This window comes from Eschrichtius robustus, chromosome 1 (assembly GCF_028021215.1).
Source record: "Eschrichtius robustus isolate mEscRob2 chromosome 1, mEscRob2.pri, whole genome shotgun sequence".
Classification (NCBI taxonomy): domain Eukaryota; kingdom Metazoa; phylum Chordata; class Mammalia; order Artiodactyla; family Eschrichtiidae; genus Eschrichtius; species Eschrichtius robustus.
In genome coordinates this window covers 170,017,674-170,036,846 of record NC_090824.1, presented here as the reverse complement: position 1 = coordinate 170,036,846, position 19,173 = coordinate 170,017,674, and positions in this window count along the sequence as shown.

The window sequence follows — 19,173 nt, the reverse complement described above, 5'->3', positions numbered from 1 at the left end:
AGGATAAAACGTTGAAAGTGGCCCAAACAGGACGCTTTGCCAAGACACAGAAAAGATGCTCTCTCGGCATATAACAACTCTCAGGAAAAGACAAGCACTGTTCCAGCCACTCTTGTTAAGTTTTTCCTACACAGAAATAAAACACTTCAAGTCTCCATGTTTGTAATGCTTTACAGCATAACAAATGATTGGTTTGCTTTTTTTTTTTTTTTCGTTTCCCTACACATTTATAACCATGAATGAACAGCTAGGCATGTTTGGACATTTTTAAAGGTCGTGGAACAATGTTGATTTTCCCCTTGAAGATGGTTTTGCACGGTTCAGGGTCCTGTCCACCGCCTGCCCGCCCACCAGTGAGGCCCGCACGAGTACACACGCAGTATCCACACGTACAGCACACGGACACGCGTGCATTTTATACACAGCACGCGTCCACACACTTCAGGGTAGAGCATAAGTGACGGTGACAGCTATTCGGGGGTAATTATAAATAGAAAATAGTAATTTTTCACTCTCTGGAAGGTTGTGGTTGGGATTCTGCGGGAGTGAGGTGGTGGGAAGCGAGCTCCCACCAAGCGCTGACGGGAGCGAGGCCTCGGGGGCGGGGCGGAGGACGGGATGGGCGGGGCGAGGCGGGCAATGCGGGGCGCTGCCGGCCTCGCCCGCCGCTCCGGACCGGAGCCCCGCCAGCCGGTGCGCAGCGCGGGGGCGACAGGGCGCGGGCCACGCACGGCGGCGGCGGCGGGAGCGGCAGGCACGCACGCACGCGGGCGCGGGACCCGGCACGCACGGCCGGACGCACGGCGGCGACGGCGGCGGCGGCGGCGGCGGCGGCAGGGGCGGCAGGGGCGGCAGGGGCGGCAGGGGCGGTAGGGGCGCGGGGCGGTAGGTGCGGGCGGCGGCGGCGGATGGCCCAGGGCTGACCTATGCGGCGCCTGGAGGGGCTGTGCCGGCGGCGGCGGCGGCGGCGGCGGGGCCCGGGCCGCGAGCGGAGCGGGGACAAGATGAAGTACCAGAAGTACCTGACGGTGCTGCAGATGGCCATCGGCGTCACGCCGTCCAACCGCGGCAGCCTTCTGCCGCTCAAGAGGAGGCTGTGGTGAGGGCGGGGCCCGGGGGCGGGGGTCGGCGGGGGGCAACGGGCCGGGGGCCGGGCGGTGGGCGCCCTCAACCCCCTCGGTCACCAGAGAGCGCGCGGCCGGGCGGGGCGGGGACCGCAGCCGGCGCCGCGCAGGCAGGTTCTGGCTCCGAACGTGCAGCCGGGCTCGCCGTGCGTTTCCTGCGGCGCCTCGGATCCATCGGCCGCCGATCCGGGTCGGGACGTCCGCGGCCGGCGGGGTCATCCTCGCGGAGTCGGTGACTGGGCTTTACCTGTAGGCCGTCCGGTGCTCCCACCTGGAAACCGCTCTCGGGGTAATGGGAAGAACGCCCCTAAAGAAAGGTGTCTAGGGTCACCTGGAACCGGTGTACACACCGGATCATCTATCGGATTGTATCGCGTTTTATTAGCATGTAAACATGTCACAGGGAATCCCAGTGGCGACCCAGGCGTTCCATCCACTTGGGACTTAGGTGTGCGGTTCTGTCACAAGAGGAATGGTCCAGTAAAGGGGTGGTGACTGTAGAAAAAAGGTGCCGGTGATTGTGGTATTCAGTGGTTATTTCAATTAAAAAATGCGTGGTTAATATAGTTGATAGAGGTTGATTCAATTCAACTGAACATAGTTCAGTTTAATTTTAAGGTTATAGGGAAAGGAAGTGAGGCGGCTGCATTTAAGCATTGGGAAGAGTAATGTCTGCTATGTAAGGCAAAATGGAATAACGATCTAAGGAACGTAAGGATTGAGCAGCCAGGAAAAAGGAGCTTAAAAAAAAATCCCAATAGTGGAGAATTTTGGAGGTAAGACCAAAAATTATGACCAGCAAAGTTCAAATTTCAGCTGTGCCACTTATTGTGTGACCATAGACAAGTTACTGGAGAATCTGTTTTCTTCGTCTGTAAAATGGGAGCAATATTCTCTACCTCATGGGGCCATGTGTAGACCAACTGTGATGGTCAATACAAAGTGCTGGCCACTCTCCCCCGCTGCATTGTAGGTGCTGAGTAAATATTATTGTCTTCCTCCACCCCCCCAACCCCCACTCCCGCCCAGTTGTTAAAAAAAGATAAATTTATTCTGCAAAATATTTTAATTTGATGAACAGCAAGTGACAACACCTGGAAGACTAGGCTGGTAAAAGTTGACAGTGATTGAATTAAGAAATGTCCATGGAAGAAAGTTTTAGCAAATACATCAAGAATATGTCATTATTCTGAAGCAAGAAGCAGTAACATTTGAAGTTGACTTTTCAGATGGATGGTTTACAGAAAAAAAAAAAAAAGAGGTCAGCACCAACAGTCTTACCCCCCAACCCAGATTTTCTCCTGAGTGCTTATCAGTATCGAACACACTGCCTATTTTACTTAATTTTCATATATATCGCTTCTCCCCCCGCCCTAGAACATAAGTAGCATGGGGCCGGGGCTTTTCTCTGTTTAGTTGATTACTAAATTCCCTTCAACCAGTGTCTGGTACAAAATAGGTTTGCAAAAGATAACTGTTGAATAAATGAATTCTTAATGCATAATTGGAAAAGAAAGTTAAGGAATTTTTTTTTTTTTTTTGGCCGTGCTGAACGGCTTGCAGGATCTTAGTTTCCTGACCAGGGATTGAACCTGCATGCTTGGCAGTGAAAGCGCAGAGTCCTAACCACTGGACTGCCAAGGAATTCCCAAGGAAATTTTCTTCATGTTACACTTAAAAACCAAGATGTGGAAATAAGGTTTGAGGAGCTGTTAGGCGTGAATATTAGCAGCAACTGGTCACAAGGTCAAGAAGCTTGGTTTATTCTTTCTTATCATTGGAGTGCTGCTTCTGAAACTAGTTTCCCGAGTATAGAGTTTGTGAAGAGAGAACACAAGGAAATAAAATCCCGGTAACATTTGTACTCTAGAGATTCACGTTTGAGGCAGGCAGTGACCTGGGACCAGCATTAAAAACCATCTTATGAAGAGACAGCCTGGAAAGAGGGGGATTTCATTGAGCTTTCCCACAGTCTTAAATGAGCATTTCAGGATTTCCACTCAATGGTAAGCGGATTTGCAAATGTTCATCTACTTTCTCCAGTGGCAAAGTGAAGAGCACACTCTACACAACTCGGCACTGGGTGGTACTTTGGGACATAGATGTATAGTCTTTTTTTTTTTAGTTGGAGAATATTGTGCTGCCTGGTTAATCTATCTCTTACATCTTCTGGAGTTTATTTTCTAGATAACATTTCACTTTGCCAGTGCCCTAGCAACTGCACGTGGAGAATTTGAGATGGATGGGGCCGTTATTTGGCTAGGAGATGTGAGGATGGGGTCTGTCTCCAGAGTGGTTGGTGGGAACCCACAGGCGACATCAATAGTGCATTCAGACCTTGGGGTGCACCAGCTTATGTCCATTTACAAGATGTGAGGACATACCATGGTCATTGTCCATGGCTTATATAAAGGTTTATGTGAAGACCTTTAGGAAGATGTGTATGCTCCCTGTGTTTCTCTCTCTGTTAACTATTACAGTCTGTATGGGAAGACTGCATACCTGCAAAGCTTATGCCCGTCTAAGTGAAGGTTAGGGTTGAATGGGCCAGTGCTTTGGCCCCACACGTCTATCTAGTTTGGCCATTTGTGCTCATCCGCTTTCCTCTTTGCAATACCTTTCTGTCTTTCTGACTGGCTCTACAAATCCTTTAAGGAGTACAGCACTTGCAGACCATTTTACGTGGAAACTGAAGCGGACACACAGCCAGACCTGCATCAGTGGAGCCTGCAGGAGCCCTCTTCTCCTTGGCTCCTTCTCTAAGAAGTTTAGTAAGTAGGAGTGTTTGCAGTGTTTGGTTCTGAATCATTACTGTTCACGAACCTGGAACTCAGGCCTGTTACCCGAGGGAGATGTGAGCTTGTGCGGCTGCTGCCTGCTCTGGGGGCCTCAGATAATGGTCAGTGATGGACAGAAGCAGTAGAGCGCAGTATTTCCTAGATCTGCCGTAACAGATCACCAAAAGCAATAGGAATTTCTTCTCCTCCAGTTCTGGAGGCCAGAGTCTGAAATAAAGGCGTTGGCAGGGCCACGCTCCCCCAGGAGCTCTGGGGAGAATCCTTCCTGCCTCCTCCAGTGTCTGTGGCCCCAGGGTTCCTTGGGTTCCTCTTCAGTCTCTCTCAGCACCCTCACGTGGTCTTGTCTGTGTGTCTTGTCTTCTCCTCTTCTGTCTCTTATAAGAACACTTGTATTGGAGTTAGGGTCCACCTGGGTAATCCAGGGTGAGCTCATCTCGAGATCCTCACCGTAGTAACCTCTGTGAAGACACTTTCTCTAAACAGGGTCACATCCACTGGGTTGTTAGGAGGTGGGGGGAGGAGGGGCACAGTTCAGTCCATTGCGGGAACCATGGCCGGCTCCTTGCTGTTCAGCGGGTGTGAGGCCCAAATAGCTGTTACTCCTGTCTATTTTAGGTGAAATGCAAAAAATATTTTCATAATAAGTTTATTGTTGCCAGAGCCTTGATTTTTTTTTTAACTTCTTATTGGGGTATAATTGCTTCACAATGGTGTGTTAGTTTCTGCTTTATAACAAAGTGAAGCAGCTATACATATAGATACATCCACATATCTCCTCCCTCTTGTGTCTCCCTCCCACCCTCCCTATCCCACCCCTCTAGGTGGTCACAAAGCACCGAGCTGATCTCCCTGTGCTATGTGACTGCTTCCCACTAGCTATCTATTTTACATTTGGTAGTGTGTATATGTCCATGCCACTCTCTCACTTCGTCCCAGCTTACGCGTCCCCCTTCCCATGTCAAGTCCATTCTCTACATCTGTGTCTTTATTCCTGTCCTACCCCTAGGTTCTTCAGAACCATTTTTTTTTTTTCTAGATTCCATATATATGTGTTAGCATACGGTATTTGTTTTTCTCTTTCTGACTTACTTCACTCTGTATGACAGACTCTGGGTCCATCCACCTCACTACAGATAACTCAATTTCGTTTCTTTTTATGGCTGAGTAATATTCCATTGTATATAGGTGCCACATCTTTATCCATTCATCTGTCGATAGACACTAAGGTTGCTTCCATGTCCTGACTATTGTAAATAGAGCTGCAGTGAACATTGTGGTACATGACTCTTTTTGAATTATGGTTTTCTCAGGGTATATGCCCAGTAGTGGGATCACTGGGTCGTATGGTAGTTCTATTTTTAGTTTTTTAAGGAACCTCCATACTGTTCTCCATAGTGGCTGTATCAATTTACATTCCCACCAACAGTGCAAAAGGGTTCCTTTTTCTCCACACCCTCTCCAGCATTTATTGTTTGCAGATTTTTTGATGATGGCCATTCTGACTGGTGTGAGGTGATACCTCATTGTAGTTTGGATTTGCATTTCTCTAATGATTAGTGATGTTGAGCATCCTTTCATGTGTTTGTTGGCAATCTGTATATCTTCTTTGGAGAAATGTCTATTTAGGTCTTCTGCCCATTTTTGGATTGGGTTGTTTGGTTTTTTGATATTGAGCTGCATGAGCTACTTGTAAATTTTGGAGATTAATCCTTTGTCAGTTGCTTCATTTGCAAATATTTTCTCCCATTCTGAAGGTTGTCTTTTCATCTTGTTTATGGTTTCCTTTGCTGTGCAAAAGCTTTTAAGTTTCATTAGGTCCCATTTGTTTATTTTTGTTTTTATTTCCATTTCTCTAGAAGATAGGTCAAAAAGGATCTTGCTGTGATTTATGTTATAGAGTGTTCTGCCTATGTTTTTCTCTAAGAGTTTTGTAGTGTCTGGCCTTACATTTAGGTCTTTAATCCGTTTTAAGTTTATTTTTGTGTATGGTGTTAGGGACTGTTCTAATTTCATTCTTTTACATGTAGCTGTCCAGTTTTCCCAGCACCACTTATTGAAGAGACTGTCTTTTCTCCATTGCATATCCTTGCCTCCTTTGTCATAGATTAGTTGACCATAGGTGCGTGGGTTTATCTCTGGGCTTTCTATCTTGTTCCATTGATCTATATTTCTGTTTTTTGCCAGTACCATATTGTCTTGATTACTGTAGCTTTGTAGTATAGTCTGAAGTCAGGGAGTCCGATTCCTCCAGCTCCGTTTTTTTCCGTCAAGACTGCTTTGGCTATTCAGGGTCTTTTGTGTCTCCATACAAATTTTAAGATTTTTTTGTTCTAGTTCTGTGGAAAATGTCATTGGTAGTTTGATAGGGATTGCATTGAATCTGTAGATTGCTTTGGGTAGTATAGTCATTTTCACAATGTTGATTATTCCAATCCAAGAACATGGTATATCTCTCCATCTGTTTGTATCATCTTTAATTTCTCTCATCAGTGTCTTATAGTTTTCTGCATACAGGTCTTTTGTCTCCTTAGGTAGGTTTATAGCTAGGTATTTTATTCTTTTTGTTGCAGTGGTAAATGGGAGTGTTTCCTTAACTTTCAGATTTTTCATTGTTAGTGTATAGGAATGCAAGAGATTTCTGTGCATTAATTTTGTATCCTGTTACTTTACTGAATTCATTGATTAGCTCTAGTAGTTTTCTGGTAGCATATTTAGGATCCTTTGTGTATAGTATCATGTCATCTGCAAACAGTAACAGCATTACTTCTTCTTTTCTGATTTGGATTCCTTTTATTTCTTTTTCTTGTCTGATTGCTGTGGCTAAAACTTCCAAAACTATGTTGAATAATAGTGGTGAGAGTGGGCAACCTTGTCTTGTTCCTGATCTTAGAGGAAATGGTTTCAGTTTTTCACCATTGAGAATGATGTTGGCTGTGGGTTTGTCATATATGGCCTTTATTATGTTGAGGTAAGTTCCCTCTATGCCTACTTTCTGGAGGGTTTTTATCATAAATGGGTGTTGAATTTTGTCAAAAGCTTTCTCTGCTTCTATTGAGATGATCATATTGTTTTTCTCCTTCAATTTGTGAATATGGTGTATCACATTGATTGATTTGCATATATTGAAGAATCCTTGCATTCCTGGGATAAACCCCACTTGATCATGGTGTATGATGCTTTTAATGTGCTGTTGGATTCTGTTTGCTAGTATTTTGTGGAGGATTTTTGCATCTATGTTCATCAGTGATATTGGCCTGTAGTTTTCGTTTTTTGTGACATCTTTGTGTGGTTTTGGTATCAGGGTGATGGTGACCTCATAGAATGAGTTTGGGAGTGTTCCTCCCTTGGGTGTATTTTGGAAGAGTTTGAGAAGGGTAGGTGTTAGCTCTTCTCTAAATGTCTGATAGAATTTGCCTGTGAAGCCATCTGGTCCTGGGCTTTTGTTTGTTGGAAGATTTTTAATCACGGTCTCAATTTCAGTGCTTGTGATTGGTCTGTTTATATTTTGTTTCTTCCTGGTTCAGTCTTGGAAGGTTGTGCTTTTCTATGAATTTGTCCATTTCTTCCAGGTTGTCCATTTTACTGGCATATAGTTGCTTGTAGTAATCTCTCATGATCCTTTATATTTCTGCAGTGTCAGTTGTTACTTCTCCTTTTTCATTTCTAATTCTATTGATTTGAGTCTTCTCCCCTTGTTTCTTGATGAGTCTGGCTAATGGTTTATCAATTTTGTTTATCTTCACAGAGAACGAGCTTTCAGTTTTATTGATCTTTGCTATTGTTTCCTTCATTTCTTTTTCATTTATTTCTGATCTGATCTTTATAATTTCTTTCCTTTTGCTTTGGGGGTTTTTTGTTCTTCTTTCTCTAATTGCTTTAGGTGTAAGGTTAGGTTATTCATTTGAGATGTTTCTTGTTTCTTGAGGTAGGAATGTATTGCTATAAACTTCCCTCTTAGAACTGCTTTTGCTGCATCCCATAGTTTTTGGGTTGTCGTGTTTTCATTGTCATTTGTTTTTAGGTATTTTTTGATTTCCTCTTTGATTTGTCCAGTGATCTCTTGGTTATTAAGTAGTGTATTGTTTAGCCTCTATGTGTTTGTATTTTTTACAGATTTTTTCCTGTAATTGATGTCTAGTCTGATAGCATTGTGGTCAGAAAAGATACTTGATATGATTTCAATTTTCTTAAATTTACCAAGGCTTGATTTGTGATCCAAGATATGATCTATCCTGGAGAATGTTCCATGAGCAGTTGAGAAGGAAGTGTATTCTGTTGTTTTTGGATGGAATGTCCTATAAATATCAATTAAGTCCATCTTGTTTAATGTATCATTTAAAGCTTGTGTTTCCTTATTTATTTTCATTTTGGATGATCTGTCCATTGGTGAAAGTGGGGTGTTAAAGTCCCCTACTATGATTGTGTTACTGTCGATTTCCCCTTTTATGGCTGTTAGCATTTGCCTTATGTATTGAGGTGCTCCTATGTTGGGCGCATAAATATTTACAATTGTTATATCTTCTTCTTGGATTGATCCCTTGATCATTATGTAGTGTCCTTCCTTATCTCTTGTCACAGTCTTCATTTTAAAGTCTATTTTGTCTGATATGAGAATTGGTACTCCAGCTTTTGATTTCCATTTGCATGGAATATCTTTTTCCATCCCCTCACTTTCAGTCTGTATGTGTCTCTAGGTCTGAAGTGGGTCTCTTGTAGACAGCATATATATGGGTCTTGTTTTTGTATCCATTCAGCCAGTCTGTGTCTTTTGGTTGTAGCGTTTAATCCATTTACATTTAAGTTAGTTATCGATATGTATGTTCCTATTACCATTTTCTTAATTGTTTTGGGTTTGTTATTGTAGGTCTTTTCCTTCTCTTGTGTTTCCTGCCTAGAGAAGTTCCTTTAGCATTTGTTGTAAAGCTCGTTTGGTGGTGCTGAATTTTCTTAGCTTTTGCTTGTCTGTAAAGGTTTTAATGTCCCCATCGCATCTGAATGAGATCCTTGCTGGGTAGAGTAATCTTGGTGGTAGGTTTTTCCCTTTCATCACTTTAAATATGTTCTTTCATTATTGATTGTTCCACACGTAGAATGTATTTCATTTATTGTGTTGTTAATCATTGTTTGTTTGCTCTTTAGTTCTTCTGGGTCCTTGTTAAAGGTTTCTTGTATTTTCTCCATTCTGTTTCCCAGATTTTGGATTATCTTTACTATCATTACTCTGAATTCTTTTTCAGGTAGACTGCCTGTTTCCTCTTCATTTGTTTGGTCTGGTGGGTTTTTACCTTGCTCCTTCATCTACTGTGTGTTTCTCTGTCTTCTCATTTTGCTTAACTTACTGTGTTTGGGGTCTCCTTTTCGCAGGCTGCAGGTTCGTAGTTCCCGTTGTTTTTGGTGTCTGCCCCCAGTGGCTAAGGTTGGTTCAGTGAGTTGCGTAGGCTTCCTCGTGGAGGGGACTGGTGCCTGTGTTCTGGTGGATGAGGCTGGATCTTGTCTTTCTGGTGGACAGGACTGCGTGTGCTGGTTTGTTTTGGGGTGTCTGTGACCTTATTATGATTTTAGGCAGCCTCTCTGCTAATGGGTGGGGTTGTGTTCCTGTCTTGCTAGTTGTTTGGCATAGGGTGTCCAGCACTGGAGCTTGCTGGTCGTTGAGTGGAGCTGGGTCTTAGCGTTGAGATCGAGATCTCTGGGAGAGCTTTTGCCATTTGATATTACGTGGAGCCAGGAGGTCTCTGGTGGACCAGTGTCCTGAACTCGGCTCTCCCACCTCAGAGGCACAGGCCTGACACCTGGCCAGTGCACCAAGACCCTGTCAGCCACACAGCTCAGAAGAAAAAGAAAAAAAGAAAGAAAGAAAAAAGTTATTAAAAAATAAAAGATAAAAAAAATTATTAAAAGTAAAAAAATTAAAAAGTAATAAAAATAAAAGAAAGAAAGAAAGAAGAGACAAACCAAACCCGAAAACAAGTCCATCAATGATAACAAGCACTAAAAACTATACTAAAAAAACCCCCAACCAAACAAACAAAAAAAATACCAGACAGACAGACCCCTAGGACAAATGGTAAAAGCAAAGCTATACAGACAAAATCACGCAAAGTCCACTGCCTCAGTTTTGGGATGAGTCGTCTATTCAGGTATTCCAGAGATGCAGGGTACATCAAGTTGATTGTGGAGATTTAATCTGCTGCTTCTGAGGCTACTGGGAGAAATTTCCCTTTCTCTTTGTTCACCCAGCTCCTGGGGTTCAGCTTTGGATTTGACCCAGCCTCTGCATTTAGGTCGCCTGAGGGTGTCTGTTCTTCGCGAAGGCAGAGGCTGGCATGACGCTGCAACAGTCTGAGGCACGCCATGTGTTCTCCCGGGGACGTTGTCCCTGGATCACGGGACCCTGGCAGTGGCGGGCTGCACAGTCTCCTGGGAGGGGAGGTGTGGATAGTGCCCTGTGTTTGCACAGAGGCTTCTTGGTGGCTGCAACAGCAGCCTTAGCGTCTCATACCCATCTCTGGCGTCTGCGCTGATAGCCGCAGCTCGCGCCCATCTCTGGAGCTCATTTAGGTGGTGCTCTGAATCCCCTCTCCTCGCGCACCCCGAAACAATGGTCTCTTGCCTCTTAGGCAGGTCCAGACTTTTTCCCGGACTCCCTCCCAGCTAGCCATGGCACACTAGCCCCCTTCAGGCTGTGTTCACGCAGCCAACCCCAGTCCTCTCCCTGGGATCTGACCTCCGAAGCCGGAGCCTCAGCTCCCAGCCCCCGCCCACCCTGGCGGGTGAGCAGACAAGCCTCTTGGGCTGGTGAGTGCTGCTCAGCACGATCCTCTGTGCGGGAATCTCTCCGCTTTGCCCTCTGCACCCCGGTTGCTGTGCTCTCCTCCGTGGCTCCAAAGCTTGCCCCCAACCCCGTCTCTGCCAGTGAAGGGGCTTCCTAGTGTGTGGAAACCTTTCCTCCTTCACAGCTCCCTCCCAGTGGTGCAGGTCCCATCCCTATTCTTTTGTCTCTGTTTTTTCTTTTTTCTTTTTCCCTACCCAGGTATGTGGGGAGTTTCTTGCCTTTTGGGAAGTCTGAGCTCTTCTGCCAGCGCTCAGTAGGTGTTCTGTAGGAGCTGTTCCACATGTAGATGTATTTCTGATGTATTTGTGGGAGGAAGGTGATCTCCATGTCTTACTCCTCCACCATCTTGAAGGTCTCCCCAGAGCCTTGATTTTTGCATTGAGTGCTTTCAGGAGCATTTACACGGATTTTAGGGAAAAAGAGTGTCATATCATTTTCTTCACGTTTTTAAGTCTGCTTCTCCCAGTTGAGTCAGTAATTATTGAAGGCCATGCAGTATCCATTCATCCATTGAAGTTGTCATCTAATAGTCAGATTCCAGAAATAAGAAGAGCTGCTGTTCACTGAGCTTGTTCCCTGCTGGGCCCTATATCCCTCTGTGAGGTGGGGGCTGTATCTCCCCAACTTTACAGATGAGGTCATTGGCTTGCCCAGAGTCACACCTCAGCTTTTATGCCAGTTCTTGGGGTTAAAAACATATTTGAGCGAGGACATGCCAGTTCAGAAAGAGAGACGGACTGAAGACAGGAACAAAAGGACGGGAAAGTCCCTTATAGGATGTTGTTTCTCCCATGGTGACCTGTGGCCCATTCACGGCTCACAGAGTTCCCTGATTGGATGGGACCAATATCCAAGTCCTTCCTTGGTTTCTTTAATGAGCAAACTGTAGGCAGTTACACACATTATTATTTATAAGTACAACTAAAGACCATTAATATGAATCTTTTCAGTGAGCTATTAAGGTTTCCGAAGTCTGGTACTCGTAAACAAAAATTAGCATTTTACTAGCACTTACTGAAGAATCCTTTAGAAGTACTCAGCATCCTTCTAAAGTCAGCTGCCCTGCTATACTTAGCAGTATCTCAAGTCTCCTGTTCTCACACCCTTGTTTGGAATTCCCCTCATTTGGGGGAAGGATGCTTTGCTATCTCTCATAAGTGTTATCTTGACTTGGTTGTAGCTGTCAGTTGCTGATATTTTAGAATTAATATATTGTAGAAGGATTATTAGATATTACTTTTGTTGATAGTTTTGTTCTTGTATAACTGCTTTGTTTTTACCATCTTCATTATTTTTGCCCAATTCTTTGCTATTATTGAGTTCTTTTCCACTAGAAATTAGAAATGGGTGTGGTAGATGAGCTTGGGAGTTGTTTGTCCCAAGTGAACCGTGGTCAAAACTGGTCGTCAGCCAAATCTGCTGAGTTATAACAAAATGAGAGGGTGGACCCCGGGTTTCTGCCTTTAAGCCTGTCAGCCAAGGCTGCAAATAAAAACACGATGCTGTTACAGAAGTTATGAAGCGAGTGGAGAGAGGCAGACATTTTCTCCCCAGTTACCCCCTAGGGATGATTAAATGGAATTAAGAATTAGGAAAAGAAAAACTTCATTGTAGGCCAAGTATTGGTTTCTCCAGAGTTCAAGGGAAAGCATCCAAGGTGCTTACAGCTCACTTCCTAACTTTATTTCCTTGTCATCAAAGGCCATTCTCCTAAATATCTGGGGAATGATCTCCACAGTCTGAGGTATTCAGTGGGGGAATACCTCAGGTTGGGGGAGAGCGGTGCCTTGGGGTGACAGAGGCTCCTTATACTCCACATCACGAGTACCCAAAGACAGTACTCCCCACCTGAGTTGTAGATGCACCTCTGTATTCTTGTGCATGTCTAGCAGAGAACTATTTGAACACACGTATTTCCACCCCAGGACAAATATTAATTCTTGAGAAATATTAAAACAAAAGAGAAGTGACATTTAAAATTCCCTTATATCTCGACTCCTTCTGCATAATAATCTGGTCCATTATTATCTGGACCTGTTTATTCCTTTTCTTTATTTCCTATCAAAGAAAGGGGGACCATTACTGAGCCATATAGTTTTTAACAGTTGACCTCTTAGCTTCACAGAGATCTGGTCTGAGCTTTAAAGTTACTAAAATTACTCTCTAGGAGCTGGTTCAGTTCTGGGACAAGACACCGTCCTCCCGTTGAGTCTGTGGGTAGGGCGGGTACCGACCTGATATTCACCTGGTATATGCCAGCTCATCCCTCCTGGTTATTAAAGGTTTTTATTATGATCCTGGTAGGGAGGGGGAGAGTCCATTCTTCTAGTTATATTTAGGATATTTGTTTTCTCTTTTACTTTGTTACTGGATTTAATATTACATTGTGTTAAGTCTGATAAATTTCTTGGCTTTTAGTCATTTATAAAATTTGGTGGATATAAATTCTTATTGCAGACTTCAGGTTTTAGGCGTTTCGGTTTGGAAAAAAGGAAAATAGTGATGCCTGTCTAAGTCAGATGAGAAGAAAATCTTTTGAAAATTTTCTTTGTGGAGAAAAGTTTATATTTGTGTTAATTTCTTATAAATGATCACACCATATAAGCAGTGCTGTCCACATGAAATGAGAGAGAGGAAATAAAGAAAATTTAAGCCTTGTATATTGTTTTGCCATTCTGTTTTTCTTTCCCATATGCCTTCTTCTTTTTTTTCTTAAATTGGAGTATAGTTGATTTACAATGTTGTGTTAGTTTTTGCTGTACAGCAAAGTGAGCCAGTTATACATACACATATATCCGATCTTTTAGATTCTATTCCCATATAGGTCATTATAGAGTATTGTGCTAACCTGTGCTATACAGTAGGTTCTTATTAGTTATCTGTTTTATATATAGTAGTGTGTATATGTCAATCCCAATCTCCCAATTTATCCCTCCCCCTGCTTTCCCCCCAGTAACCACAAGTTTGCTTTCTACATCTGTGACTGGACTTCTGTTTTGTAAGTAGGTTCATTTGTACCATTTCTTTAGATTCCAATAAGCGATATCATATGATATTTGTCTTTCTCTGACTTACTTCACTCAGTATGACAATCTCTAGATCCATCCATGTCGCTGCAAATGGTGTTATTTTGTTCTTTTTTATGGCTGAGCAATATTCCATTGTATATATGTACCACATCTTTTTTTTAAAAATTTATTTATTTATTTATTTTTTGGCTGCATTGGGTCCTCGTTGCTGTGCTGGGGCTTTCTCTAGTTGCGGCAAGCGGGGGCTATTCTTCATTGTGGTGTGCAGGCTTCTCACTGCGGTGGCTTCTCTTGTTGCGGAGCATGGGCTCTAGGCAGGTGGGCTTCAGTAGTTGTGGCACGCGGGCCCAGTAGTTGTGGCTCATAGGCTCTAGAGCGTGGGCTCAGTAGTTGTGGCGCATGGGCTTAGTTGCTCCATGGCATGTGGGATCTTCCTGGACCAGGGCTCAAACCCGTGTCCCCTGCATTGGCAGGCGGGTTCTTAACCACTGCACCCACCAGGGAATTCCCTGTGCCACATTTTCTTTATTCATTCCTCTGTTGATGGACATTTAGGTTGCTTCCATGTCTTGGCTATTGTAAATAGTGCTGCTACAACCATTGGGGTGCATGTATCCTTTCGAATTATGGTTTTCTCCAGATATATGTGCAGGAGAGGGATTGCTGGATCATATGGTAGCTCTGTTTTTAGTGTAGAGTGTAGGAGGGATCCCAACGATGTAGCAGGGTTCCTTTCCTCCACACCCTCTCCAGCATTTATTGTTTGTAGATGATGGCCATTCTGACTGGTGTGAGGTGATACCTCATTGTAGTTTTGATTTGCATTTCTCTAATAATTAGTGACCATATGCCCTCTTCTTGAACAGAGTTTTCCATTATTTTTATGGAATCTTTTACCCTGCAGAGAGGAGAACAAAACTGTACAGGGTGCTGCTCTTTGTATTGAGAATAATGAAAGTGGCATCACCCAAATTTTACTCTGGGAGATGACTTGAAAGGTGGACTCATTGGAACCCAGTGAAATAACAAAAATATAAATTAAAAAAGCTACAACAAAAATAATAACAGTCTGAGTAAACAATAAAAAATACCATCGATGGACCAGCATTCCTGAGGAATGTCTGAGAAGTAGTTAGTAGATAGGGACAGATCTACTGAGAGAAATACCTTGCAGAAACCATTGTCCGGAAAATGTGCAGGAGGTTCCTGCGAAGTTAAGGGTGGGAGGCTTGAAGCAGCATCAAGGGATAGAAGGAGCAGGGGACATGTGGGGGGTTCATCAGATCTGACTCCCTCATCCTCACTGATGTGTGACACGGAGGGGACAGCAGTGTTGCTTTCTCACTGATGCAGTGATGTGGGCACTAGGGCCAGGGAGACAGGGCTGAACGTGAGATGTCCACTGCATCCCTTGACGCAGAAGAGAAGCTGCCTCACAGACCTCCCGGCAGTGTGTCCTGTCTCTGCCAGAGCTGCCAAACGCAGGCCACCTTAAGCACTACTGTGGGGAAACAGACGTTCTCTAATAGAAATATAAATAGACTTTAAAAATCACACAACAGTTGGAAAAAGCCAGTATTAAGAGAATACCACATTCAACAAGCAGAGGAACTAACCTCCGAGAAAAAGGAGAAACTTTGGATTAACATGGTTTTCAGAAAGATGCAAGAGAATATTCTATTAATAAAAAAGCATACTAGACACTTTACAGATTTGAAATGTACTCATTGAAGTAAAAGAATGGCTGAATTGACAAAATTGAAAAGCAAATTAGTAGTCTGGAGAAGTAAGCTAAAGACTCACAAAGAAAGGGATGAAAAGAAAGAGAAGTTAGGAGCTCTCAAAAGAAATCAAAGATGACACAAACAGATGGAGACATATACCATGTTCTTGGATTGGAAGAATCAACATTGTGAAAATGACTATATTACCCAAAGCAATCTACAGATTCAGTGTAATCCCTATCAAATTACCAGTGGCATTTTTTACAGAACTGGAACAAAAAATCTTAAAATTTGTATGGAGACAGAAAAGACCCCGAATAGCCAAAGCAGTCTTGAGGGAAAAAAACGGAGCTGGAGGAATCAGACTCCCTGATTTCAGACTATCCTACAAAGCTACAGTAATCAAGACAATATGGTACTGGGAAAAAACAAATATAGATCAATGGAACAAGATAGAAAGCCCAGAGATAAACCCATGCACCTATGGTCAACTAATCTATGACAGAGGAGGCAAGGATACACAATGGAGAAAAGACAGTCTCTTCAATAAGTGGGGTTGGGAAAACTGGACAGCTACATGTAAAAGAATGAAATTAGAACACTCTCTAACACCATACACAAAAATAAACTCAAAATGGATTAGAGACTTAAATGTAAGACTGGACACTATAAAACTCTTAGAGGAAAACAAAGGAAGAACACTCTTTGACATAAATCACAGCAAGATCTTTTTTGATCCACCTCCTAGAGAAATGGAAATAAAAACAAAAATAAACAAATGGGACCTAATGAAACTTCAAATCTTTTGCAAAGAGAAGGAAACTAGAAACAAGACGAAAACACAGCCCTCAGAGTGGGAGAAAATATTTGCAAACGAATCAGCCGACAAAGGATTAATCTCTAAAGTATATAAACAGCTAATGAAGCTCAATATTAAAAAAACAAACAACCGAATCCAAAAATGGGCAGAAGACCTAAATAGACATTTCTCCAAAGAAGACATACAGATGGCCAAGAAGCACATGAAAAGCTGCTCAACATCACTAATTATTAGAGAAATGCAAATCAAAACTACAATAAAGTATCACCTCATACCAGTTAGAATGGGCATCATCAGAAAATCTACAAGTGCTGGTGAGGGTGTGGAGAAAAGGGAACCCTCTTGCACTGTTGGTGAGAATGTAAATTGATACAGCCACTATGGAGAACAGTATGGAGGTTCCTTAAGAAACTAAAAATAGAATTACCATATGACCCAGCAATCCCACTACTGGGCATATACCCAGAGAAAACCATAATTCAAAAAGAGTCATGTACCCCAGTGTTCACTGCAGCACTGTTTACAGTAGCCAGGTCATGGAATCAACCGAAATGCCCATCGACAGATGAATGGATAAAGAAGATGTGGTACATATATACAGTGGAATATTACTTAGCCATAAAAAGGGAAATTGGGTCATTTGTAGAGACGTGGATGGATCTAGAGACTGTCATGCAGAGTGAAGTAAGTCAGAAAGAGAAAAACAAATATCGTATATTAACACATATAAGTGGAACCTAGAAAAATGGTACAGATGAACTGGTTTACAGGGCAGAAATAGAGACACAGATGTAGAGAGCAAACGTATGGACACCAAGGGGGGAAAGTGGCGGGGCCGGGTGGTGGTGGTGGGATGAATTGGGAGATTGGGATTGACATATATACACTAATATGTATAAAATAGATAACTAATAATAACCTGCTGTATAAAAAAATAAATGAAATAAAAAAAAAAAATGTCTGAGAGGGGGTTGGACTTTTGGCAGGGATGTGGTGGTGCTGGGAAGGAAGGAAAATGAAGATGTATTAATGTCATTTCTTGTGTAAGAGGAGGTAAGAAAACCAATGAACCGGAGATGCTGATAGAAAAATATGAGTTTAAACATGTATGTATGTGTATGTATGTATATTTACATATACATGTATGTGTATGTATATATAAATACTTAAATGTATGCATATAGTTAGTTAGCTAGAGTTAGAGTTGCCCGTATAAAATGTACAACTTTCAAACTAATTGGAAGGGGGGAAGAGTCTGCAGGGGGGCGGGGCAAAGAAAATCATACTGAAAAGGCAGAAAAAAAGAACAAAGTATTTAAATTTTAAAACACACACACACACAAAAACACACACACACACACAAACCATAAAACAAAGATGGTAGGAATAAATCTAAACATATGAGTAAAGAGTACTTCGAATGGATTAAGGTCCTCTCAAAAAATACTGATTTTCAGATTGGGTAAAAAAGAAAAGGAATACAGCTACATGCTGTTTACCAGGAGTTAAAGGTACAGCTAAAAAGAGAGAGAGAGACAGACACTTGGGAAGGTGGAAAATACAAGCACAGAAAAAGATAAGCCAGGAAAAGTTTAATGTAAAAATACAGATGGAGAACATTATCAGACAAAATAGAATTTAGGGTAAAATCTTGAATTGGCACAGAGACTTTTCATATGCTAAAGGGTTAAATCCCTAAGAAGATCTGAGTTACAAACATTAAGGCATCTATAAAACAGATTTGAGATATATAAAGGAAAAACTAATGATATACAAAGATCAACTGACAAATCCATATTCACGCTGGGGAGTTCGATACTAGTCTTTTTTATAGAAATCAGCAACTCAGCAAGACAAATACAATGAAGGACACAGAGAAGCTGAGTTTTAACTAATAAGATAAAATGGTAAAATTGTCCTTGTATTTAAGGACCGCCAAATGGGCATTGTTATATACTGTTGATGGAAGTGTAAGTTGGTAAGGTCTTTTTGAAAGGCAGTACTTAGCAACTTCTAGTAACTTTTCCTAAGTAAATACTGCATTTGTACCCAAAGATGTTGTCAAAAAAAGGTGTTCATTACTTTGTGGTTTGATAGCAGACGTTTGAAAACTAAACTAAATGCCCATAGCAGGGGAATGATTGAATAAATTGCCATACACCTATGCTATGGAATAGTGGTTAGCCATTAAAAAAGAATGAAATAGATCTGTATGGGTTATTATGGGAAGAGTGTCAAGATAGGTAATTAAGTGAAAAATATAAGATGCAGGACAATATAAACAATTTGGTGCCTTGCCTTAAAAGTTTCAAAAGGAGATTAACACATACATAGATAAACATGAGCATTTGTCTGCAGGGTTATACAAAGAGCTGTTGGCAATGATTGTCCTTAGGAGGAGGAATGGGGATTTGGGATGAGGGGGAGGAGGGAGGCTTTTCCTTGTTGTTTTTGTATCTTTCTGTACTCTTCAAATATTCTGACTATATGGATGGAGTACTTTTATTTTAAGCTGTAGGTGTACCTAAAGTAGTCTATTTTATGGTATTTACTTCTATCTTATTTTTGTTGTCAAATTAATTTTGCTAGTAGTCCATCCTTTGTGTCCTTTTCAAGCAACAAGAGACATTTATCCCTTTTAGACAACATTTTATTTTATTTTTAATTGTATTTATTTTATTTATTTATTTTTGGTTGTGTTGGGTCTTCGTTGCTGCGCGCAGGCCTTGTCTCATTGCAGTGAGCGGGGGCCACTCTTCGTTGCGTTGTGCGTGCTTCTCACTGCAGTGGCCTCTCTTGTTGCATATCACCAGCTCTAGGTGCGCGGGCTTCAGTAGTTGTGGCAC